The sequence below is a fragment of the Thamnophis sirtalis genome, unplaced genomic scaffold (genome assembly GCF_051295495.1).
Source record: "Thamnophis sirtalis isolate CommonGarterSnake01/CBP01778 unplaced genomic scaffold, rThaSir2_p1.2 scaffold_2, whole genome shotgun sequence".
Taxonomy (NCBI): domain Eukaryota; kingdom Metazoa; phylum Chordata; class Lepidosauria; order Squamata; family Natricidae; genus Thamnophis; species Thamnophis sirtalis.
The window spans coordinates 131,276,038-131,302,188 of NW_028261382.1; positions in this window are offsets into that span (position 1 = coordinate 131,276,038).

Here is a 26,151-nt window from a genome sequence, read left to right on the forward strand (position 1 = left end):
GTACCTGGGTGCACCCACAATCACTCGCGCAGCTGCGTTCTGGACTAACTGAAGTCTTCAAACACTCTTCAAGGGCAGCCCCATGTAGAGCGCGTTACAATAATCCAGTCTTGAGGTCACAAGGGCATGAGTCACTGTCTGAAGGGCCTCCCAATCCAGGTAGGGTCGCAATTGGTGCACCAGGCAAAGGTCCCCCTGGTCACAGCTGACAAATGGTGTTCTAAAGTCAGCTGGGGATCCAGGAGGACTCCCAAATTGCGAACCCTCTCTGAGGGGCATATAATTTCACGCCCAGCCTGAGAGATGGAATAATTGGCCAATCTTTGGGAGGGAACATCAGAAGCCACTCGGTCTTGTCTGGATTGAGTGCCAACTTGTTTGCTCCCATCCAGACCCTAACAGCCTCCAGGCACTGGCACATCACTTCTACTGCTTCACTGACTTGGCACAGGGCGGACAGATACAGCTGCGTATCATCTGCATATTGGTGGTACTTAATCCCGTGCCGGTGTATGATCTCACCCAGCGGCTTCATGTAGATGTTAAATAGGAGGGGGGACAGGACCAAACCCTGCGGCACCCCGTAGTTGAGGGGCCTTGGGGTCGATCTCTGCCCTCCGACCAACACCGACTGCGACCTGTCCGAGAGGTAGGAGGAGAACCACCGAAGGACGGTGCCTCCCACTCCCACCTCTCGCAACCATCGCAGAAGGATACCATGGTCGATGGTATTGAAGGCCGCTGAGAGGTCAAGGAGCACAAGGATAGAGGGGTGACCCCTATCCCTGGCCAGCCAGAGATCATTGGTCAGCGCGACCAAAGCAGTTTCCATGCTGTAACCAGGCCTGAAACCTGACTGAAAGGAGTCTAGGTAATCGGCTTCATCCAAGGATCGTCGGAGTTGAGAGGCCACCACTTTCTCGACAACCTTCCCAACAAAGGGAAGATTGGAGACTGGACGATAGTTGCTCAAAATGGCTGTGTCCAGGACGGTTTCTTCAGGAGGGGTCTCACCACCGCATCCTTTAGGAGGGGCAGGAAGATTCCCTCCTGGAGAGAGGTGTTAACTATCGTCCGGATCCAGCCGCGTGTCACCTCCCTGCTGGTCGAGACTAGCCAGGAGGGACACGGGTCCAGTATACAAGTAGAGGCACTCACCGCTCCCATGGCCTTGTCCACTTCCTCAGGAGAAGCAAGTTGAAACTCAATCCATAAAGTATGCTCAAGACCTTCCCCTGGTACCTCGGCTGGTACCGTGCAATTGGAGTCCAGCTCTGTCCGAATCCGAGCGACTTTATCCGTTAAATACTGAACAAATTCCTCAGCTCTACCTTGTAAAGGGTCATCCGCATCCCTCCCTTTCAAGAGGGAGTGGGTTATTCTAAACAAGGCGGCTGTATTCCAAGCAGCGACTAAGGACTCCACCGGATTGTGGACGATAGTGTCAGGTATTTCTCCAAGCGCCGCCTGAAATCCCATAGGGTCCATCAGGTGCCTGGGGCGGAACCACCTAATCGGTTCCCCCTCCCTACAGTGGGGGATTGGTTTCCAAAAGTCAAGCCTCAGTAGGAAGTGATCAGACCATGACAAGGGCAAGGTTTTAATGCCCTTCAACTCTAGATCACATCTCCACTGCTCCGAAAGGAATACGAGATCAAGTGTGTGACCAGCTGAATGAGTCGAACCCCGAATTACTTGGGTCAAGTCCATGGCTGTCATGGAAGCCATGAACTCCTGCGCCCCGTCTGAGCGTTCACCAAGTGTAGGCAGGTTGAAATCCCCCAGAACCATAAGCCTGGGGAACTCTACCGCCAACTCGGCTACTGACTCGAAGAGCGAGGGGAGGGCTGTTGCAACGCTGTTGGGAGGTAGGTACATTAGCAACAAACCCACTTGACCACCAAGGTCCAACTTCATCAACAGGGACTCACACCCGACAAGCTCCGGAGCAGGGATCCTACGAGGAACTAAAGACCTTCGGACGATGACAGCCACTCCCCCACCCCTTTCCTGGGGTCGCGGCTGATGAAGCACCTGAAATCCTTCTGGGCACATTTCAGTGAGGGGGACTCCTCCCTCCAGGCCCAGCCAGGTTTCAGTAATACATGCCAGGTCTGCCCCCTCATTTAAAATTAGGTCCCGGACAAGGGGAGCTTTGTGAACCACAGACCTGGCATTTAGCAACAACAGCCTGAGACCAAGGCCCTGACAGTTCTCGCCATCTGGTCCTGGAGTGGAACTAGCAGGGTCGGAAGGAGGGATCTCTGTGATGTAGCGAACCCTCCTTCCCCGGTAATGTCTAACCCTGAAGTTCCCGTCGTACCTGCCCCTCCCCATAGTGACCGTAATGCTCCAGCCCACCCCCGCAACCGTAGACCCCGCAACCCCTCCCACAACCTCCACACCATCCAGCAGGCAATTTTTATCACTCATTCTTGGACGGGAGGTAGGCCTGGGCTCCCTACCACTTCTGCAATAGCACTCAGTGGAGGAGGCACCAGGCTGTACTCTCAATCCTCTCATACACACACAACCACTCATCCATGCATTCCCCACGTATGTTAATTAAACACAAAAAATACAACAATATGAGGTTAAAAAGGTGGGTACAAACATCAGTCAGGCATACCATTCACACTACATTCCTAAAATTCGCGGTGTGGTCTTATTAAGGCTTAATAAAGTTGTACTACTATATCACATGTTTTTGATTCTATGCCTCTGTTTATACAGGGATTGTATTAGCTTTTTTGGCTGTTGCTGCACACTACTGGTTTATGTTTAAGTGATTGTCCACTAGGACTCCAAGGTCCTTCTCACAGTTACTGTTTTTGAGCTAGATTTCACCTAATCTGTGCTTGTACTTTAGTTTTCCCTGCCCTGGTGTAAAACATTGTTTTTCTCCACATTAAATTTAATTTTGTTGGATAGGGCCAGTGGTGGGTTTCAAAAATTGTTCGAACCTACTCTGTGGGTGTGGCCTCCTTTGTGGGAGTCGCTTGTTGCCCATGTGACTGGATGGGAGTGGCTTGCCACCCATGTGACCGGATATGAAGATGCCGACGACACTTGTCAGAACCACTTTAAATTAACTCACACACAGCACTGGCATGCATAAGAATATGATGTAAACTTGTTTTTAAAAAGGCATCTTTGGTTTGCGTTAAAACAACTTCAACAAACGCAGTAGTCATCCTTACCTTTCACAGAGGCACTGAGTTTTATAAATATGAGCATGATAGTGTAGAATAATCATATCCAAGGACCAGTGGTGGGTTTCAAAAAAATTTGGAACCTCTTCTGTAGGTGTGGCCTGCTTTCCGGGTCCACTGGTGGAACCTCTTCTAACCGGTTCGGTAGATTTGACGAACCGGTTCTACCGAATAGGTGCGAACTGGTAGGAACCCACCTCTGGATAGGGCCATAGTTCAAGTCTGTCAAGATCTTTTTGGATCTGGAGCCTCTCTTCTGGGGTGTTGACTATTCCTGCCAGCTTAGTGTCATATGCAAATTTGATAAGTATTGTGCAAAGTATTGTGCAAAGCATAGAAAGAATAAGAAATAGTAAGCAAAGAGAATTAAAGGCAGTTGAAAAGAGAAAGAAAACAAAATCTAATTAAACTTAGTTTACATCAATACCATATGCTATGGCAATCGACAAATGGATCCACAAATATTGACAACATGGCTTCACTAAATTGAGGCTTTCACAAAATGTTTTTAATAAGATAAAGAAGAAGTTAACTAGGTTTCCAGTTTTAGTCATTCCCTTTTTGGTCAGGATTCCATAAGCACAATAAAAGCCTAGTTTTACTTCAAAACTAATATCACTATTCTGAATAAACCAGGACTTCTAAACAACATACAATTGCCTATATTCCATCAACTTGAAGATAGACTATTTAAAAAAAATTAGGATGCCTCTTTAAACTATTACTTATGTTATAGAATAAATGTAATACTTGCATATCTTTACAAATACTTTAATTATCTACTAATAATAGTCGTTATATCAAAATGATTCTTAAACACAATTGATATGCCCAAAATGTTCTCCAGAGCTTAACAACTGATAGCTATTGACCATGTCACAAACTCATAATGTATGCTGATGATCCACCTACTATTAATAGTTGGTTTTATCTTCTCTTAGAAGTATTTGTATATGAAGCTGGACTAAAATAATATTGAGTTTCTTACTTGAACAGAGGATTGAACTAGAAGCCCTTCAAAGTCCTTCCAACATTGTTATTTTGTCATTTTGAAGTAATACATCTACCAAGTCATTGATATGTATGTAGAAATCTAAACATTATTGAACTTTTTATCCAATTTATTTTACAAAAACATATGGTTCTATGGTTTTTAAATTTGGCATATTCACAAACACTTAACAATTAAAACAGTGTGTTTATTTCTTGCACAACCATAACCCAAGTAAATATTATAGTGTTAGAATTTTGATGGAATTGATCACAAGTAAAACTGGAAAAGACCAAAGTAAATTCATTCTATAATCATTTGGAATTTGAAATAGCACAAAATATATATTTTTAATCCTTGTTATTGCTTTGGTTCTGACATTTTGGTTGATTTATGGCTAAACCTTTGAATAAAATAAGCCAAATGTATCACATTTGCTATACAAAGATTGTGATGTCACTTAAAATAGTGGTTTAGAACCAGATGAACACATTGTTTGAATTGAACCATTGTAAATAATGGAATTTAATTAAGTCAGACTAACTTAAGTCTTATTGATTTCAGCTAGTCTATTCTAACTAAGTTTGGATCCAATCCAATATCATTAAAGAAAATGCTATTTAACTCAGGTAATTCCAGTTAAATATGCAAAAAATCAAGATTAATTATTCAGGTTTTCATCTGTTTTAATTGTCACATATAGTAATTAGCAGACCAAGAACTCAGATATTAGTTATGAGAAATTAGTTTGCATATGTAGAGACAAGATGATTTTACAATCTGTAGATAAGATGGGCATCTGCCAAGACTGGAAAAACAATGTAATTGGATTCTAGACAGGACCAGTAGTAGAAGCTAGAGGGATCTTGTGATCAGAATAAGAAAATAGAGGAAATCAGAAATCTGCATTGCCAAATAGCAATGTAGGTATTTCTGCTCAATCCTTCCCAATCATGAAAGCTACTTTCAGGTTGCTGCACAGTCAAAGTCCAGACTCCCTTCTACTTTTAGGATGTGTCAAATTTTTCAACTTTCATTTTCCAAACATTAGCGGTGCTCAAAAGTTGTGACATGTATTGAGGATTGTAAAAATATTTTGGTTATTTACAATTTAATTTAGTTGTGCTTTGTAAGTAACTACATAAATATCATAACTTCTTAACATTTTGTACCTTTTACTACTGCCTGAAATACTTCTGAGCATTTTGCTCATATCATATAATTTTCTACCACACCAGCCCCTACATTGGCTACTTCACAGAGATAGGAATGCCCCCAAACTGAAACAATGTTGGCCATGGTTTTTAGGATCTTCTAGAGCAGTGATGGAGAACCTTTGCAACACCAACCGCTGAAACCAGAACATGTGTGCATATGCGTGCGCATGCACCAGAGTGCCGGAAACCTGAAAACCAGCTGGCCGGGGTGTGCATGCCCGTTTTTTGGCCATTTTCCAGCAGTTTTTTTGTGCCCATTTTTGGCCATTTTCAGGCCATTTTTCGGGCTGTTTTCAGGTCGTTTTTCAGGCTGTTTTCCACTTTGAGACTGTTTTCCTTTTTTTTTTTTTTTTCAGATTTTTATTTTTATTTTTTCCCTTCTACAACACCTTACAGTCATTACATCAGCATTGTTATGTCATACCTGTACATGTATATAATATTTCGCTTCTATATTTACACACTTTATACACAGTTCTCTATATATTTATATATATTGTTTTTGGGCTTAATTAATTTTATTCCTGTTTTGCAGCCATTTGTACCAATTGTTCCAAATTTCATAATATTCCGACTCTTCTTTATCTTTTAATTTCAGTGTTAATTTGTCATCTCTGCACAATCCAAAATTTTTTATCACTAATTCGTCCTAGGGGGTATTATTTTGTTTCCAGCATTGGGAAAATGCTATTCTAGTTGTAGTTAGCAGATGTGTTAATATGTACTTAATTTTCTTTGTATATCTTCCAGTAGGAAGATTTCGGGTTTGTATTATATCTGTTCTCCTGTAATTTCTTGCACCCATTTCCAAATTTTGGTCCAATATTTTTGTGTTTCCAGGCAGGTCCACCATATGTGAAATAGGTCTCTTATAGTTTTTTACACTTCCAGCAGGTCGGCTTCATATTTGGGTACATTTTAGCCAATCTTGTTGGTGATAAATGCCAACGATAAAACATTTTGTATATATTTTCTTTAAGTGCTGCTGATCGTGTTAGTTTATAATTTGTGTTCCAAATTCTTTCTCTATCCACTAGATCTATGTTGTAGCCAAAGTTTTTGGCCCATGCTATCATACAACCTTTAACTTTTTCTTCTTCTAATGTTACTTCTAATAAATATTTGTAAATTTTTGTTATGAATTGGCAAGTGGCACTCGTCTTTCTGGATGCACAGAAGGCATTTGACAATTTAAATTGGGAATTCATGATACAGCAGATTAAGAATATGAAATTAGGGGACCAATTTAAAAGATTAATAGAAACAATATACTCCACCCAAAAGGCAAATATATTATTAAATGGGGAAAGTACAGAGACCTTTAAAATAATGAAAGGAGTAAGGCAGGGATGCCCACTATCACCTCTGCTCTTCATCCTGAAGCTTGAAAGTCTTTTAATAAGAATTAGACAAAATTCGGAGGAACTAAAATTAAAAAAGAGGAATATAAAATCCAGTCCTTTGCAGATGATTTGTTATTCATTATAGAAGACTCACTAGAAATAGGAAATAGCTTAGTGCGAGAACTAGGAAAATAGGAAATAGCTTAGTGCGAGAACTAGAAAAATATAGGGTTAAAGATTAATAGAGAAAAGACTAAAATGATAACTAAAAATTTGAAGGAAGAACAAAATAAAGAATTAGAAAGGATAATAGGACTGCAAGTGACAAATAAAGTTAAATATCTTGGAATATGGCTAAGTGCAAAGTGCTCAACTATAAAAGAAAATAATTATACAAAATTAGTGCAACAAATAAAAAAAGATCTAGAACTATGGGGGAAACTACAACTAACATTATTAGGGAAAATAGCAGCGATAAAAATGAATGTACTACCCAGACTATTATACCTATTTCAAACAATCCCCATAAAATTAGGAAAAAAAAATTTCATCAAATTGAATAAGATTATATTAAAATTTATATGGCAAGGGAAGAAAGCCAGGATAAAGTTGAAAGTGCTACAGGATGACAGAAACAGAGGTGGTATGGGACTCCTGGACTGGGAGCTTTATTACAAAGCAGCAGCACTAACATGGATCAGGGATTGGATAAATTTAAAAAATAAAAGAATACTAACATTAGAGGGCCACGATTTGCAAATGGGATGGCATTTTTTCCTATGGGAAGAGGGTAAAAAGAAACAAAAATACTTTCACAGACACTATATTAGAGATGCACTGATACATGTCTGGAATAAAATTAGAGAAAAATATTACATGAAAATACTAACATGGCTTTCCACTATGGAAGTCATGACACATTCCAATACACTAGATTTATCGAAAATGGTTAGATATAGTGAATTTTTAGACAGCCAAGGGAATTTGAAAACAAATCCAGAATTAAAGGAGCAAAATATAAATATAGATTGGTGGCCATATCTCCAACTACAATCGAGATACAAAAAAGACGTACAAGAATATGGAATATACACAGAATTACAACGAATAGATAAAATTTTAATTGGCCCGGAAAAAATAAATAAATTCATTGAGACTGTTTTCCAGTGTTCTGGTGCCCACAAAGACCAACTGGCTGGCGCACACTGGAAACCATAAGAGCAGCTGGTGATGAGAGGGCTTTGCCTGCCATAGATTCACTATCACAGTTCTAGAGGGACCTTTAACAGAGATAAAATAATGCCTGGTTCCCTAGTATATAGAAAACGTCTGGCATGAAACTTGTTAAAAACTATTAATAAAGGTAGTTCTAGATCTTAGAGACCAAAATAGTGCAAGTAAAGAGTAAATTTGTGAAGGAAGGAAATGTATGGGCACATGTATAAAAATATATATGCTCAGTAAGAATTGCCTACAGAAAGGAAAATAAATAACTGCTGCTTTTTTGGAACAGAAAAGTGAAAAGAGTTAGCCAGTGATGGACTTGTCCAGTATGGAAGGAAAGTAATGAAGATGACCTTGACAGAAATACATGGAAGCTGTTGCTTAGGCTATAGGAGCTGAAACATTTTCTAAGTCTATAATGTACAGATAACAGTCAGAAATGGCTCAGAGAGAAACCTCCCTAATTCACTGACCTGGAATAAGGATGATGAGATACAGAGCACTCAGGTTTTACAAAATTTTGTTATAATAGCAATGCTCAATAAAAGTAGTTTTAGCCCTCCTGTGGTTCCATGGCTTGGACTTCCTAGTGGTGCTGGAAAATGAAAAGATGTGGTGGTCTATTTATTGTCAAAATATCTCGGGATAGGTGTAACACACTCTCTTACCCTAATTATGTTCTTCTTGCCTAAAAAGATTTGTGTAAGCTAAATAAATGCCCACATATGTTATTATGTTTTGTAAAAAAAACAAATAAATATGATAAACCTAAAACAGCTTTTGACATGCATGTGGGGAAAAAGAGTAATCCCAAACCAGAAAGAAATTTGGAAAAACAGATTAGAAATATCAGTCCTGTACCATGCAGTGATGACATCACATCACTTCCATATCTTCTAAAACCCTCAATTTGTACCTTTATGATCATTAAGGGGTTGCATCAAGACTTAGTCAAAATATCTAATTTGAAAGCAGTGGGACCTTTAAATCGCAGCTAATTTAAGCCTTATTAATTTTAATTTAATTTATGTATGTGTAAATCTGGATTATATGAAGATCTTTCAATAGTTAAAGTGCACATTACAGACTATTAATTTCTATTATTACTCAGTCTGATTGCCAAGTTATTAGAGCTATGGTGTGGGACACAATCCAGGCAAAATTCAGGCCTTTTAAGAGCACACTGAATGTTTCTCTTATGTGAAATCCTGAACATTACTTAGATCCTTCTTAATTAACAACTGAAACTAAAATCCAGACTTGAGTATAGGTTAAGCTTAGCCTAAGAGCAATCCAACTCAAATTAGATACAATACTTCGGCCTCTCCTATTGGCCTCATCAAAACTTAGTTGTGATTAATGTTTGCTTGAGACAGGGAGTAGACTCTTTTCTATCTTCTTGAAACCCATCTACACAGACTGGCCTGAAGAATGGCCTCAAGGCACATGACTGCTAGAGTTCAACAGGCCTGGCATTGTAAACTGCCTGGAGGGAAAGGTACTGAGGACCATACAGAAATTGCTGGGAGCTCTTCGGAAGAACATATACATCAGGGAGCTTCAATCAACTGATCAATCAGCAAAGAAGCTGGTGAGGCTTCCTTTCTTAAAAAGTGTATTGTTGTGCGAGAATATACTCCTCACCAGAACTTACTCATTTCCAGATGGCTTGTACACTTCTGCTATATTTGTATCTAAACATTGGCATGGTAACATGCTGTAACTGGTCCTCATGCCAATTTCTCTATGATCAACAGCCCTTAAGTGTGCGCTATATAAAGCATCTCCAGAAAAGATTGCTTTTATTTATTTCTCGAGACTTCAGAAGAGCACAACTAACCCCTGGCTTATACCAGCAATGAGAAATTGGGGTGGTGGAAAGTAAATGAAATCAAATGTATTTTCATTTAGCCATTGATTCATTGATCTTCTATTGCTTTTGAGAGGTACTAGGGCGAAGAGCTGACTTTGGGAAAAGAAGCTGGCTTTTGTAAAAGGGAAGTGTCACCGTTTTTTTAATTAAATGATGACATTTTCCTTTCTTTAAAAAAAATTAATAAAGCACAGAAGGAATTCAATTGCTTCTTTCAACAATTCAGGAAAAAGAGCAGTGTGTTAAAACAAACTTTCCTGCTTTTATTTTCAGAAGTGGAGAGGGTGTGTGTGGGGGGGAGAGAGACTTGGGAGCCAAATATAATCACTCCATTAGTATTATTAATAGCATTCAGCTTGCTTCACATGCTTTAAATCAGACAGTGTTGTCATGAGCCTTGTATTTGCAAGCACTGTCGGAACTACTGAAGGCTTTCGTAAAAGCACAGAAGTGCCTTCAGAGCAACTGCAAGCAGCCTTTGGGGAACAATAGGTTTACCTATAGAGTCTTGAGATATTTCTGGAAAAGCCCAACCACTTGCTGTATTATTCTTCAAAAGTTACACACTCCTTGACCCAGCTACGTTTTAATAAGCTCTATTGCCACTTCACAGTCACACAACACTTTACCCTCAACCTCCTAAATCCCTTTGGGCTGTCTTATTTGCACAGCATTCAAATCGCATTGGGCTGTCCTCATCCAGAGGGTCTCCCTTTGGTTATTTTATCCACCCCTCCTATTTCTTTTTATTCTCTTTCTGTTTTCAGAAAAAGATCTCTAAGAATTATTTAATTATTGCCAAGGAATATATCTGTCAAGATAATTAAGTAGAACAAAGCCTTTGGCAGGAAGACAATAGCAAGACGTAACACAAGAATTTGGAAACAATGGTAATAGTGTCATTAACTCCATAAAATTCTTCAAGCTTGTCGGAATCATTCAGCACAAACAATGTGGGATGCTATTATAAAAGCATTGTCTAACGAGGAAGTAATTTCTGCTTGGAATTTGCTGACTTGTTTTGTTAATTAATCTCTTCAAGGTCATTTTCTTTGTTGAATGAAGATGCAAAGTATTCTTTGCTGCAACAAAGCTCTGCCAAAAGGACAAGAAGCATCCTGTTTTAAATATTTTATTTGTTTCTTTTCTCAGATATATCTTTAATTGATCTCTTTCATTCAGCTGAAGTAAAACTGTGTTTAGAATTGGACCTGTTCATTTGGCCCTTACCTACTGAGCTTTTCATATTACTCCTCATTTTTACCACAATGTTCTCATAGTACATAATAAAGAAAATAAGATGGTTCCCTCAAACAGTACTACCACCTACTACACATTACAGCTAAGATAACTATTTAATTATTTTCATTCATTGTTTTTCTCTTTTTTGCTCAAGTATTCATAAAATACCTAATGAATCAATGAAATGATTTTAAAATTATTGACCATTTGATCTTAAAACAGTGGGTGCTCCATGGCTTCAGGATTTTAAAAGAGATTGGACAACTATTTGTTTGGAATGGTATAGGGTCTCCTGCTTGGCTCAATGGGAACTTTCTCTCCCACCTCAAGCTTCATCACTATGGCTTCAGCATTAACAATTAAACTGCAGTCATGTAATAAGTAGATTTTGATTTGAATCAAGTTTGACTTCTGATGACTTCATGGCTGATGACTTCAGCCATGTAAAGTTCTTGGCCAGGATTCAGTAATGGTTTGCTATTTGATATAGCAACCCCCCCCCACACACACACAAACACACACCAGGAGGAAGCACAAATAATGAAAAATAAATGAATTAAGATACCTTTTCATTTGCCTCTTACTATCCTCTATGTCCTGTACATGAGGTACATTTTGAGAAACTGTAGTCTAAGCTGCACAATGTATCTGAATAATCGGGGGAGAAAAGGGAAATGGGAAAGAGAAAGGAAATGGAAAAGCAATGAAGTCTTAATATTGATATCTTTAAGAAACAGCATAAAGAATCATCTTAGCAAAAAGAAGACTTATTTTAGTCTTCAGACACAGCATGGTGAGAAGAGCAAATGAAATAGTAACAAACAAGCAGCTGGAAGGCAGATCTCATGATTTTTGTGATGAGGATAGGACGTGAAGATGCTCTGCAGAAAGTCATTTCTCTCATATTCATGCAAGGGGGGATTGGGGTGGAGAGAGAGAAAGAGAGAGAGAGACTGCATATCTCTCTCTCTCTCTCTCTCTCTCCCTCTATCTGTCTGTCTGTCTGTCTGTCTATACATACATACATACATACATACATACATACATACATACATACATACAAAACCCTAATGAAAAGGAACAAAGCTCATCCTGAAAGGGAATGTAGCTGTGTTTGTCAGGGAGGCATTAATAATTCTTACCAGCATATTTCCACAGATGCAATCGACAATGTGTGCGCATGTATGTGCGTGTGTGTGTGTGTGTGTGTGTGTGTGTGTGTGTGTGTATGTATGTATGTATTATGAACAATATGGGACTATTTCATGTTAACTGGTCCAATTGTATTAATTGCCCTGCTGTTAAAATAAACTTTTAATTATCATTTTATAATTCAGATGGCCCAGAGATTTTGGAAATGAAATCCAGGGGTGTGTGGGTTCCCCATGGGGCTTCTGTTAAGAAGAAGTCTCTGGAACAGCTCTTGTGAATCTTGTTGTTAACCAGCCTTTATGTTTATTCCCTATAGATAGATACCCAGCTCTGGAAATCAAGATCTTGAATATAAAACAGAAAGCAATAAATATTTCCCCATCCCTGCTGGGCTCAAATTCCTGAAAGAGATTATATCCATTTGTATCAATACTAAAAAGGAGATGCTCCAGGCAGATGTTACCTCTGTAATTAAAAACACTGAAGAATATTCTTAGAATTATAAAGGAAGCATGCCGCATATTATTCAACCATAATGCTTTTTTAAAATTGCAATTTTTTTTAAAAAAAACCTAGCAGCTGAAGAGATGATCTTAAAGCTATTGCTACTTAAGACTTTTGCACTAGACATGCATGAATTCAGCTGTTAAAGTGAACACCAAGGAGAGAGAGGGGGAGGGAAGATGGGAGGGAGGGAGGGAGGGAGGGAGAGAGAGAGGGGGAGAAAGAGAGAGAGAGAGATTTTCACCTTGATGGAAAACAATTAATTTCAAATATTCTGTATCAATTGTTGGCCAACTGATTTTTATATCTATATTTAACACACTTAAATATCACTATTTCTCTACCCATCCAATTACATTGGAAGGGTAGACTTTTTTTAAAAAAAAAAACATGCTCCTCCTGCATAGTCCACCAGCTGTACCCAGCTTGTGTTGCAGAAATAAGCCATTTCAGTTCCAGTTGCTTCCAGTTAGCATTTTCTGGAGATGACTTTATCACTAACGGAGAAAAGCAACATCAAAAGAAAAATGGAGAAAGAAGCAAAAGTTCTTTTGCCGTGTGCATAAAATGCATCTTTTTATATATTCCAATACAGTTGTAGGTAATATTCATGACTAATATTAAATGAAGCCTAGAATTAGACAAAATGCAATAGACATATATTGAAGTGAGCGTTTTATTATGTGTCATGTCAGTCAGATTAAAGAAAAGAATGCATGACATCAACAGGATATTGCATGTATATCAAGCAATCTATTTATATATGACAGGGAGGGCTTGATTTCTGGAAGAAATGACAAACCCCGTAAAATAACCGCTCGCCTTCAAAATTACAATAAGATGGAACATGTACATTTTTGAATGCACATTTTTTTTAAAAAAAATACAATTAACAAAATAGGGATAAATATGTTTGGGAATCAATAGTGACATCCAGAATAAGAAAGGAGAGAACTAATCTGCAGAGATGCAGAAAGGTTATTGGGCAATGTCTCTAGCATTCCAGTTTGGAGAGAAAATGGATATGAAAAGCCAAAGTGTCTGTGAGAAATATTCCAGGGAAGATAATTTAATATGAAGCAGTGATGAGTTTTCTCTCCTGCAGAATAATATGAAAATAGTGAGATTGCCTCGTTCTCTGTGGTGTGTCTAAGATTATAATGGTGATGCCATACCATTATTACTTAATAAAACAACCAAAAATAAAGGGGTTTTTTGTAGACTTCCTCCCAATATGTATTTTGTTCCTCCAAACAATATTTTGTTACATTCATATTTCTTCTCTTTGTCTTCCTCCCTAGCATAGCAATCAGTAAACAATTGTGGAAATAGAGGCTTGGCTAAAGCTATCATTGAACAATATCCCAGGCATTGCTTAGCTCAGCCATCTTCTTCTCCCCATCTTCTTCTGACTTCAGGGTTATCTGTAACAAACAAACAAACAAACAAACAAACAAACAAACGTAACAACTAAAACTGCACCTGCTAAATTCAGTAGCTGTAAAGACAAAGTGTAGCGAGAGAGAGACATTTCTTGGGTTCAGAATCATTGCACTTGGATACACTTGCAAGGCATTGGAATGAAGGTAAAAGAACAATCAGTGGTCAATTGACTTTATTTCCTTTTCCAGAATGATAATTTGTATAAATTATATATGTTTCCAAGGTTATCTGAGCAGAACGCACAGGAGCTATCTGACAAGCTGCTCATAAAATCTGTCAAATGAGAAAAGCAGAATTTCCACGCAAGGTGCATTTAAGCTACATTCGGCAAATAATGTGAACAACAGTAGTCAAATATCCCCCCCCTCTCCCCAACCATTATTTGGCAGAGTTCATGGCAATTTTCAAACCATACATTTGGTGGAGCTACAGGACAGAAGCAATCAGAGCTGACTTTCTACATCAGTAAATTCCAGCTGTATTTTCTCATAACCTTTCCTTCTTTGTTCAAATGGGAACTTCCATTTTAAATTGCAATCTATGACTTTTGAAACAGAAGTTAAAGCCTCTTGCTGGCGAATTCTTCTGGTCGCTACTTTGACTTCTTGCTTTTTTATTATTATTATTTTTTCCAAAAGACATCACAGTCGTGTTACATTGAGACAAAGATGCCAATATTTTTAAGGAGACAACCCCATGCCCCCATACCGTTCACCCCATGTGAGTGAGGTTACCAAGAAGATTATGCATTAAGAAATGCCAGACTAATGTTGAAATTCAATATGTCAGCTGCTTAGGAACAAGGATTAAATTCCTTCCCATGATATATTGTTTGCATTTATTCATAATACTTGTGATGCTGAAAACTCACTCCGCTTTAAGCTTAATTACTTGTGGCTTTGAAATGCATTTGCTAGAATCAACTGAAAGGCAGGTGGGGGGGTGGGGGCAAACAAATGGAATATGGCAATAAGCAAGTTGTGGTTTGACAGTCAAAAACAAGGAAACAAAATTAAGAGCAAGTGCCAGATTTTTAAATGATCCAGACAAACCAGCAAGTGCCGTTCTTTGCATTGCTATCAGCAAGCAGCAGTATTGAATTCTATTTCCTTGAAAGTAGACTTCGTAAGATGAAATACGTCGGTAAGTTCTGAAGCTGCTGAAAATATAGATTTTAAAGCCATTTAGTTAGCTGGCAGGAAAAATCCTTTTCTGTTTCTCCTGCTTCGAGTCAGGAGATAATCTGATAGGTGTTTTGCTGGTCAGCTGATCAGATGGCTGACAGGAAAAGTGCTCCATCCGTATTTCCCGCTGCCCAGCTAATCAGCATAATTCAGCAGCTGATGGAAACAAATAGCTAGTTCTCTATCGCCAGAAATCCTGGGAAATTAACAACCTTGAGCAAGACAGCTGAAATTAGGGGAATAACAATCCTTGTTCAATGGTTTAGGGAAAATGGGCAGTGAAAAGGAATAGAGATATTGCATGATATGTGTGTGTAATGAATACACTCCCTTGTATCATTCAAGCACGGCAACTCCTATTCTGTAGGGGTAGTTCTCAAGTTATGACCACAATTGAGACCAAACTTTATGTTGCTAAATGAAACATTTGTTAAGTGAGTTTTGCCACATTGGATGACTTTTATCGTTGTTACGTGAAACATAGCAGTTGTTAAGTTAGACACAGGGTTAAGTGAATCTGGCTTCCCCATTGATTTTGCTTGTCAGAAGGTCACCAAAGGGGCCCCGGACATAAATATGAGATGTTGCCAAACATCTGAATTTTGATAAAGTGACCATAAGGAAGCTTCAATGGTCATAACTGTGAAAAATGGTCATAAGTCACTTTTTTGTAACTGTGAATAGTCACTAAATGAACCATTGTCAGTCGAGGTCTACCTGTATAACATGGATCAGAAATGGTTGCTCTCACCCTGCTGGAAACCCAGCCCAGTCATTGATCTCCATGTGTCCTCAGAATAATTGAAGGGCGCTCAGCTGCTTAATAAAGGTAGTTCTCAATTTATGGCCACAATTGGGACCAGAATCTTCCTTGCTATGCAAGGCAGTTATTAAATGAATCATGCTCAATTTTATGACTTTTGCTATAGTTGCTAAGCAAATCATTGCAGTTGTTAAGTGAATCACGTAGTTGTGAAGCAAATACACTCCCCCCCCCTCCATGACTTTGATTGTCAGAAGCCATCTGGGAAGATTGCAAATGGCCATCACATGACCCAGGAATGCTGTAATTGTCATAAAAACTCACCAGTTGCCAAGCACCCAAATTCTGATCACGTGATGGTGGGAATGCTGTGACAGTCATAAGTGTGAGAACCTGTTGTAAGTCACTTTTTCCCAGTGCCATTGTAACTTCAAATGTCTCTAAGTGAGTGGTTATAAGAAGAGGGCAACCTATAACCTGTTATGCATTTGATTCTGTTCAGACATTGAGTGGCAATCTTTTGTACATTTGGCTAATTTGTCTATGGAAATTCTCAGTCATCCAGGTCACGGTTATCCCAAAGGTGCTTTTTCAAAAGGCAACTGGATTTTGTTTTTCTTAGAAGATATTTCGCTTCTCATCCAAGACAGTTCAGAACTGAACTGAACAGTCTTTGGGACATTTGGCTAATTATTATCCAAATTCCTTGGATGACCAGGATCCCTGCATAAAGATGATCATGTCAAAAAATTTCCAAATATCTTGAGATGTACATGTGTGAGTCTTTCTTAATCTACATATCAACATCAAAGCTATCTGGAACATAGATGGGAAGCCAGGGTGGGAAGGATAATTAAGCAAGTGCCTATACTATTTCAGGATAAGGAATGGATCTGTGTCAAAATCACCTTGTACAAAAAAATTTCTCAGCCCCCAATTTTCTCCTGACTGTAACTTTTATATGTTGGATTTCCTACTTTAACTGATAAATACTGAATAATGTGAAAGACAGCCTTCACTCATAGGTACTTCTATTATTATTTGAAATATCAAGCTCCAGCTTATAAGCAAAGGAATGGTGAACACTCTTTTATTCCATGATATTGACTAAGCATTCCTATCCACTCCTTCTGCAGCAATTGTAGATCAGACCTCTTGAATTAGGGCACTATTCAAAACATTCTTAAACTTTAAGAATGTGTAGTAGATAAAGTTTCCATAAAACAATGTTGGGGGTGTGTGAAATTTGTACTTCTATTCAACACCTAAAAATTACAGAATTATTTTCTCGAAATATGTATTTGGAAAGCTAAATATGCTAGGAAAGCATACTAAGTTTAAAAAGTGGGAAGATGTGCCAATGAATTTTACATTTGTAGGTGTAAAAAAATTATTACTGACCTCAAAATAAATATGAGAGGAGGGAGAGAGGAAAGAGTGAGCTGATAAAAGCCAACTTCTAAAAGTGGTTATTCAATAGTAATATGGAAGGAAGGGTGAGAAAGAAATTCAAGATAACCTGGCCTTGATTTTGTTCAACATATGATCATTAAGACAGAACTTGGGCATGTTTCAAGATTTTATTATTCTACTTTAGCACAAAAAAGGAACATCTATGGCATCACTACTATGTCATTTTCTTGTTCTGATCTATCCTGAAGGACTCACAGGGTACCGTATAAATGCCCCTAACTCCAAGACGAATGTGTCCATCAGGCTTGCTATGTTTTAGTTTATTTCAATAAATAAATTAATGTGAAATTGTCATACTACATATCAGATAAATAGCCTCTGCAATTATCTTTATTCTGAAGACTATAATAGGTGTTCTGAGAAATAATAAAAAATAAAAATGGTAAATATGCAGTTAAACTTCCTTGGAAGAAGATCAATAGTTGGGGATTTGACTTCAATTTATGGTTCTTACAAAGACAGCAGGTGAAGGCCATAGTAAAGAAACCTTTTTCTCAGATGCAGCTTTTCACCCAAATTGCACTATTTTGGAGCACGGTGCTCAAGCAATAATTGTTATTTATGTCCTGATCACCTTGCATTTGGATTAGTTTAATGTGTTCTACTTGGCACTTCTTCGTAAGGAACCGTTCTCTCACAGGTCTAGTGGCAGCTGTGGCTGGATTGCTGGATGGCTTGGTCCACTGATCACTGCTTCCTACTGAGGGCTTTTGGTGTATCTTACAGCATTCTATAATGTGACAGTTGAAAGGAGACAATGATGTAAAAAGCAGATATGATTTGAAAGACAAATGGAGGCATGTTATGAAAGCAAATAGTGACTGTCTTTTGGTTAGGGATCGGGTGACTCAGTGGTTCAGATGCTGAGCTCGTGATCGAAAGGTTGGCAGTTTGGTGGTTCAAACCCCTAGTGCTGCGTAATGGAGTGAACTCACGTTACTTGTCCCAGATTCTGCCAACCTAGCAGTTCGAATGCATGTAAAAAATGCAAGTAGAAAAATAGGGCCCACCTTTGGTAGGAAGGTAACAGCATTCTGTGTGCCTTCGCCATTTAATCATGCTGGCCACATGACCACGGAGATGTCTTCAGACAGCACTGGCTCTTCAGCTTTAAACAGAGATGAGCACTCTACTAGATCCAGAAACAACAAGCACATATGTGCGAGGGGAACCTTCACCTTCACCTTTACCTTTGGTTAGTTTGAGTGTGGTGGAATAGCTGTAGCAGAGATAGGACTGGCTTGGGGCTGTGGCATTGACCTAGGACCTACAACTGCTGTTTCTTCCCCAACGTCCATAGGGCTGGATGACCTTCTTGTCTTTTTCCTGGCTGAGAACTGGAAAGGATTTCAAAATGGTCATCTTAACATATGTTGATTTAAATATCTTTGTCTGAGATTTGAAATGTGTTATCAAAGAGCAGGATCATGAACTGTGCAGTTTGAATCTGCCTACCATCTTCCTGAATGAAAGACAAGGGAGGAGGCTTTGTGTCAACAAGATTGTGAGTGGCAGGCTATTTGGAGGCCTAAAAGTCCAGTGAAAGGAGCTGGATAAAAGCATTGCATGTTTAGGGATTTAGTGAAGGGGAAGCTAGCTTGTTAGTGGCTCTGAATGCTTTGTAGAAGTGTTCTGGTTCTAGGAGAGAGTGTGGTTGATTTTAGCGATATTAGTAAAGCAAGGGGGAAATGAGCAGGTGAGAGAAGAAGTCTCTTGGGGGATGAGGGTGGCCGAGAGCACATTGGTAGTGATGGGTAGGGGAAGATATGATTGGATGTGTGGAAGCTCTCAGGGACCACAGTACATCATTCCAGAACCCTCCCACCTCATCTCACTCTTGGCCCCAAATGGCAGAGATTCAAGGCCCTGAGTTGTCAGCACTTGCTGCTGCTGAATTCCTGATCAGTCTGCAATAAAGCTTTCTCATCTATGACTTGATTGTGGATAAGAGGGCTGAACTGGCATGTATTACTGAAACCTGGCTAGGCCTGGGTGTGTTTCCCTTTCTGTGATGTTTTCAGTTTAGGAGTGGCATCAGTCAAGGCTTAATGTAGGACTGGTGGGGTGGCAGTGGCCATCCAAGATACAGTACTTGGGAGGCATCTAAGGGCACTGCCAATTTAATAAGTTGGACTCCAGGGATTAGTTGGGACTATTGCCACTGTATTAGTTCCTTGCTTCATAGCAACCTCTCTGCTTGAGCTCCTTGATTTCATAGCCATATGGAATAGACTGCTCTAGGCTTATGGTCTTGTTGGTTTTCAATTTGCCTGCTCTGGATCAGGTCTGAGGCAGCTCAGGAAATCATGACCACATGAAAGCCATGGGCCTATCCAAAATTATTAAGGTGTTATGCACCCAATGCATAGCAATGATTGACCTGGATTTTCTGTTGGAGTAGCAGCAAAGTGTTCTGGATTTGGGGATATTGCTTTCTCCCCTGTCATTGACAGATCACTCTCTGGTAAGCCTCTGGTGTCTCTCTCTCTCTCTCTCTCTCTCTCTCTCTCTCTCTCTCTCTCTCTCTCTCTCTCTCTCTCTCTCTCTCTCTCTCTCTCTCTCTCTCTCTCTCTCTCTCTCTCTCTCTCTCTCTCTCTCTCTCTCTCATACACACACACACACACACACACACACACACACACCATTGCTGGGAATTTGGACTTATTAGATTAGGCTTCTCCAGGTGTGGTGCTGGGAATCTTCCACCATCAGTCTTGAATAGGGGGGCACTGCCACAGAGAAACCTGGTACAGAATCCAGGTCTTCTTAAACTTCTGCTCGCTCACTCCAATTAAATCTACTTGTCCCATCAGATCTGGCAGAAAGGTAAGTTTCAAGTCCTCAAGTAGTCCATATTTGTATGTGTTTTAGGCTTGATGTATCAGTTTCATGTCTGAATGTGGAAAAAAGTCTAGGCATAGGATAGCATGTAAATTTTTAAAAAATCAATAAATCAATAAAAAACATTATCACTGTATATTACATAAAATAGTAAAATGCAATTTTAATATGTGTTTATATTTCAGAATAAACTAGAACTTAAATGGACAAATTTATGATAGAGTACTTATAGTATAATGCACATAGAATACATTCACATGGCTTTTGTTTAAACACAGTGATATCCTTATTTTTCAGGCTTTTATTTATATTTTAGAGTCTTAATCAAAACTGTGTCTTCAAATCACGTCTCAGCCCATTCAGTTCAGAGGAAGGCAGCACTGAGATGCCTTACTAGAAGAAAATGAAATATCAAGTAAAACCAACAGCAATATTGTCTAAAGCTTCTCTGTTTTGATTTTGCCTGAAGCCATATTGAAATGGACCTAGATAATCCAACTCATCTAGAAATACCGGAAGATGATTCCACCTGTTTAAAGCAGCCCAAATTACAGTGCTGTTTTCCCAGTGGGGGGAAAATGTGATACCCTTTATGTATCTCTTTCTCTTTGTAGTTGTAGATAGCTTAGGGGTGTGCAATTTGTATCGGGGAAATGATGCAGAGGGATTGCCAGTGGCTTTTAAGGCCAAAATCTGTGATTAGAATTACTGTATCACTTTGTCCAGTCACTTTGTCCCCAGTCACTTATCCTGCTATTACTATCTGTGCATCCTGGTTAAATTCTTTGGGCAATGAGCAAGAAATCATAAATCAACAAAAAGCAGGAGAAACATGTTGCGACACCTACAAATGCAGAAGGAGAAAAATTACATCATAGATACTGCTTATTTCCCTTTCAGTCTTTTTCATTAATGGAAAAATCTCAGGTAGAAGAAAGCAACATGATCTAAGCCCAACTCAATATTGCTACATCCCACTGACTTAAACATTGTAATTAACAGTGCACTTGGATTTCTCTTATTTATATATGGATGGTATACAAGAGCTTAGCTTTGAGTCATTTTCAAAGATTATGTCTGGCCTAGCAATAGTTTCTCAATAAGACACATTAGAGGATTATTATAAGTTTTTTTGTTTAAAAAAACACCTTTATTTGTCATCAGCTGGAGGCACCATAGACATCAGATATTCCCATCTACTATTTTTCTATAATAAATTTAGTTAAATAGTGTAAGTAGCCAAAGATACTCAGCTGATTTTCAGGGCTAAGGAAAGACTAGAATTCAGAGTTTTCTAGTTTGTAGCAAACCCAAGTATTTCCAGTTTTTGTTTTTTATTCTGTTCCATAATGCCTGATTCTTGGAGACTGCCAATGTTTGCAATGTTTAAGGCTAAGAGAATGTGACTGGCTGAAGGTCAGCAAGTTGACTTTAGGCTTTGGGATTCAAACTACAGATTTCCAATTTCTAGCCTGATGTCTTAATCACTACACCAAACTGGCATTCTAATTCCCATTACATATTTGTGTGTGTGTGTGTGTGTGTGTGTGTGTGTGTATGTGTATGTATATGTGTGTGAATGAGTGCATGTGTTAAGACTCATTCATTGGATATGGATAATAAAAATATTAGCAAACTGGAATTCTAGGAATGAAAAGTATCCACTCAGTGACTCAATCGTGGAAAAAATAAATAGATGCAATTCTTAGTAAGGTTCTACATATTCTTTGTCTCTCAGGAGAGCATGGCAGATAATACAGGTAGTCATTGACTTGCAATTGCAATGGAACGGGCCCATTACCATCATAACTTGTGACGGTTATAAAATGGATCATCCATGTGACTGGCCTAATTTTATGATTAATGTTAAGCTAATCTGTTTGTTAAGTGAATGCAATGGTAATTAAATGAATCCATTGTTTGTTATGGCATGTTTTTGCTAAAATACAGAAGTAAAGCCATTTTGATATCAAAACATAAATCGTGATCATGGGATCATGGGATGTGGCGATTAGCTATAAATGCAAGCTGGTTGCTGAGCACACAAAATGTGCACACATGACTGCTAAAGAAATGGCCATCAAAAATTTGGAATGAAGTCATAAGTACTTGGGAGGGGAGGGTGCACCATAACTTTAAATAGTCACTAAGAGACCAGTTATAAGTAGAGAATTATTTGTATATAATTTAAACAGGCAAGCTAATAAAGCAAAAACTGAGAAATTGACAATATTTAGAATGCTCTTTTTAAAAAAAAGCTAAACAGCAATGAACTAATCACTACATAAAATTATAAGGACCTCGGCAGAAATAAATATCTTATCTATCACCCAAGCTACCTCATGTGGGAATAGCTAGGCTTTTGGGTAGCTCCAAATACTGTAGCCATTCCTTTTTAAAAACAGTTGCAATAGTTGAGCAAAAAAAAACCTGGCCAATCTCTGGAGGTAGCAAAGAGAGTTTTCTGCCCACTAGGCTGGTCCTTCAGCCTAGCCCAACTCATCCCAATCCTACTATCATTCCTACCCTTTGATCATTTGAATTTATTGCACATTTTCCAGTTCTACAATATCCTGTTTTGAGATTTAGTTATTAGAATTCTATATGGTATTTCATCTGAGGTCGTGCTATACATTTTTTATGCAATGTTATGATACCGACAATATTGCTGGCAGGTTTTTTTTTCATGTCAGTAACAAACTGAACATTTCTACTGAGTTTTTCACCAAACCAAGCTCTTTGGTTAATTCTGTCAGCTCAAAACCCATTATATTCTAGTGTACAGTATATCTGTATGATTTTGTTTTATTGGGGATATTCAATACATCTAAGAGTCATTTTTAATTGTTTTGATAAGTTCATTCAAGGAGTTGATGTGATTTGAACTACTAATTTTATATGATTCCAATGATGAAATCAAATTTCTAATTGATTTAAAGAGATTAGTTTGTGATTATATATATATATATATATATATATATATATATATATATATATATATATGTGTGTGTGTGTGTGTGTGTGTGTGTGTGTGTGTGTGTGTGTGTGTATGTATGTATGTATGTATGTATGTGCACAAATGCAAGAGACCATTAAATCGACAGCTCTTTTTGAAAATATGTGACCTAATCATCCCAAAGGTGTTTTTTTTCAAGAGGCAACTGGACTTTCTGGTTTTTTTATTAAAGATGTTTCGCTTCTCATCGAAGAAGTTTCTTCAGCTCTGACTGGATCAGGACTGAAATCCAGCAGGTTCTGATGGGGTCTGGATCACTAAGAACCGGCAAATGCCATCTCTGGCTGGCCCCAGAGTGGGGTGGGAATGGAGATTTTGCAGAATTCTTCCCCTGCAATGGGATAGGAATGGAGATTTTGTGGAATATTTCCCCCGCAATGGGATGGGAATGGAGATTTTGCAGAATCCTTCCCCTGCAGCGCCCACCAATCCATGCCCTCCAAGTCACGTCCACAGAACCGATAGTAAAAAAAATTGAATTTCACCACTAGACTGGACGGTAGTAATGGAAGGATGTATATTCCTTCCAAAATACTATCAAAATTTGAGCATTCAGTCTAATATTCAAGTGACTTGTTCTGTAATTTCAGTCCATCATGGACCTACTTATTCTATGGGACATATTGTAATCCCATTAAACAGACCAATAAGTAGTTATGACACATATTAAAGAGATACATACATATAATGTTCTACCTCATACTTGACACACACCCCAAGAAGATGCTATCAAAAACCAGAAGAACACAGAAGAATGAAGATACCTTGTCTAGTTCTTGTGGGAATTCATCAGGCATGGGAAGCATTTCATTTCCAAAGTTAACCTTAGATCTAGACAGACAACTGTACAAAGAAAAAAAATCTACAGCTATTGCTAAAACTTGCAAAAAAAATTAAAAAAATAAAACCAGTATTAAAACAGAAATTGGTGGTGCTTGAATATTTTTCAAACTTCAGGCTTCCCATAAAACAAACAATAGCTTGAGCAATTTGGAGAAAGTTGGATTATAATTTTAAGGTTATTATCATCTGAACTAAATTGATGGGTGAAACTCTCCTTTTTGCAATGTGTATGTTTTATTGTACACATTGTTTTCTTGATGTAATTTAGTTCCAGTGTAATTATATAAATGTTCGTTAGTTCTAAAGTCCAATCAAAATGTTTCTAATGGAATAAAAAGGATTCATACAACCATTATCATAGACGAATCATTTTGCAGAGCAAGTACAGTTGTCTATGGCAACACTGCCTCACCATCAAGTAAAACTTTTCATGTTGCTTGAAATTCCTGGAGATGTATTCATTATTCAAGGAATTTTCGGTAAGACAAACATGACTGGAGAAACCATTTTCAGCATTAATTTTAGTGAACCGCTGAACTTTGTTAATATTTTTTGCAGGGTCCAATTCATTTCCAATAAATTGTGCAGTAATGGCAGCAGAATGAAGTCCAAAAAGTCTGAAGATTGAAAGCCAGAAGAGGTCAAATGAAAAGAAGGGGATCACTTGTCCTGCAATGCTGACACTGTTAAAACGCTAACAAGAAAATTAAGCAGGAAAAACAGTTATAAAAAATATAAAGAGTTTCTTTGATCAATTCGCTGAACAGAAGTAATATGACAAACAGGAAATTGCAAAGAATAACTATTTTGACTGTAGTGGAAATAGCAACTTAGGTAGCTACAGTTCAAACTAGATACAGAATATTTTCCTGGAACTTAAAGGAAAGGTATCCAGATGTCTAAACATTCGTTTCAATGTGGCTTTTATTTTGAGTTTGGCATGCCTTCAGAAAACGGATAGACAAGTTTAGCTGGAAGACATTTTCCAGGATATTTACATAATTTCATACATATTTTATCCTTCTGCATTATTTTTTTAGTGGCAGTTCTTTTTTAATTCCTGCATTCTCTTAGAACATTACATACAGGTACAATTTATTGACATGCATCAAAATGCTTTGAGTAGTGAACAAATAGTGAAATCCCAAGATAGAGAGATTTTGTGGGAAAGCCTAACCTTTCAATATGTATTTTCTCCATAGAATAAAAGCCTACCAGCTCAAAGCTTACCAAGCATGATAGAAATACTATACTGCTCCTATATTTTGTTCAAGAGCTCTGAGACTCTCTTTAAAGAATGTAGTGAATATTTGTAGTGAGACTTCACTGTATTTCTTTTATAAGTATTCTTACTGAAAATCAAATATTCTGCTTACAATATAGAGCAAAGTTAGTGAAAGAAGGAGGAGGGAAGAAAGCATCTTTACCAGAACAAAGTAAATATAGTAAATAATAAAGAAATAAATGCACAGCAGAGGAAATGGACAGCTTAATCCAGAGCTTCCGATTTACCACACTGTGCAGTGAACAGACATGGCAGTCAATACATTTGATCCTTTCCAACTATTTCAGAATAAGGAAACCACACCAAGTGTGTCTGTGTTGTGCAAGAGCAATCAGCAGCGTGCATTATTCTGTTATTGATGGATCTACCAACTGGTGAGCACTCACTCATACCCAAAGATTCCACTTGTGGTTTACACTGTGGTGCAGAAACCAAGATCTCTGGCTTGTTTCTCACAGACTATTTCATTCCAGCTGTTGTTCTCAATTTCAGTTATTGGTTTGGTCTTGGTTCATACAACATAATAAATAAACCACCAATGATAT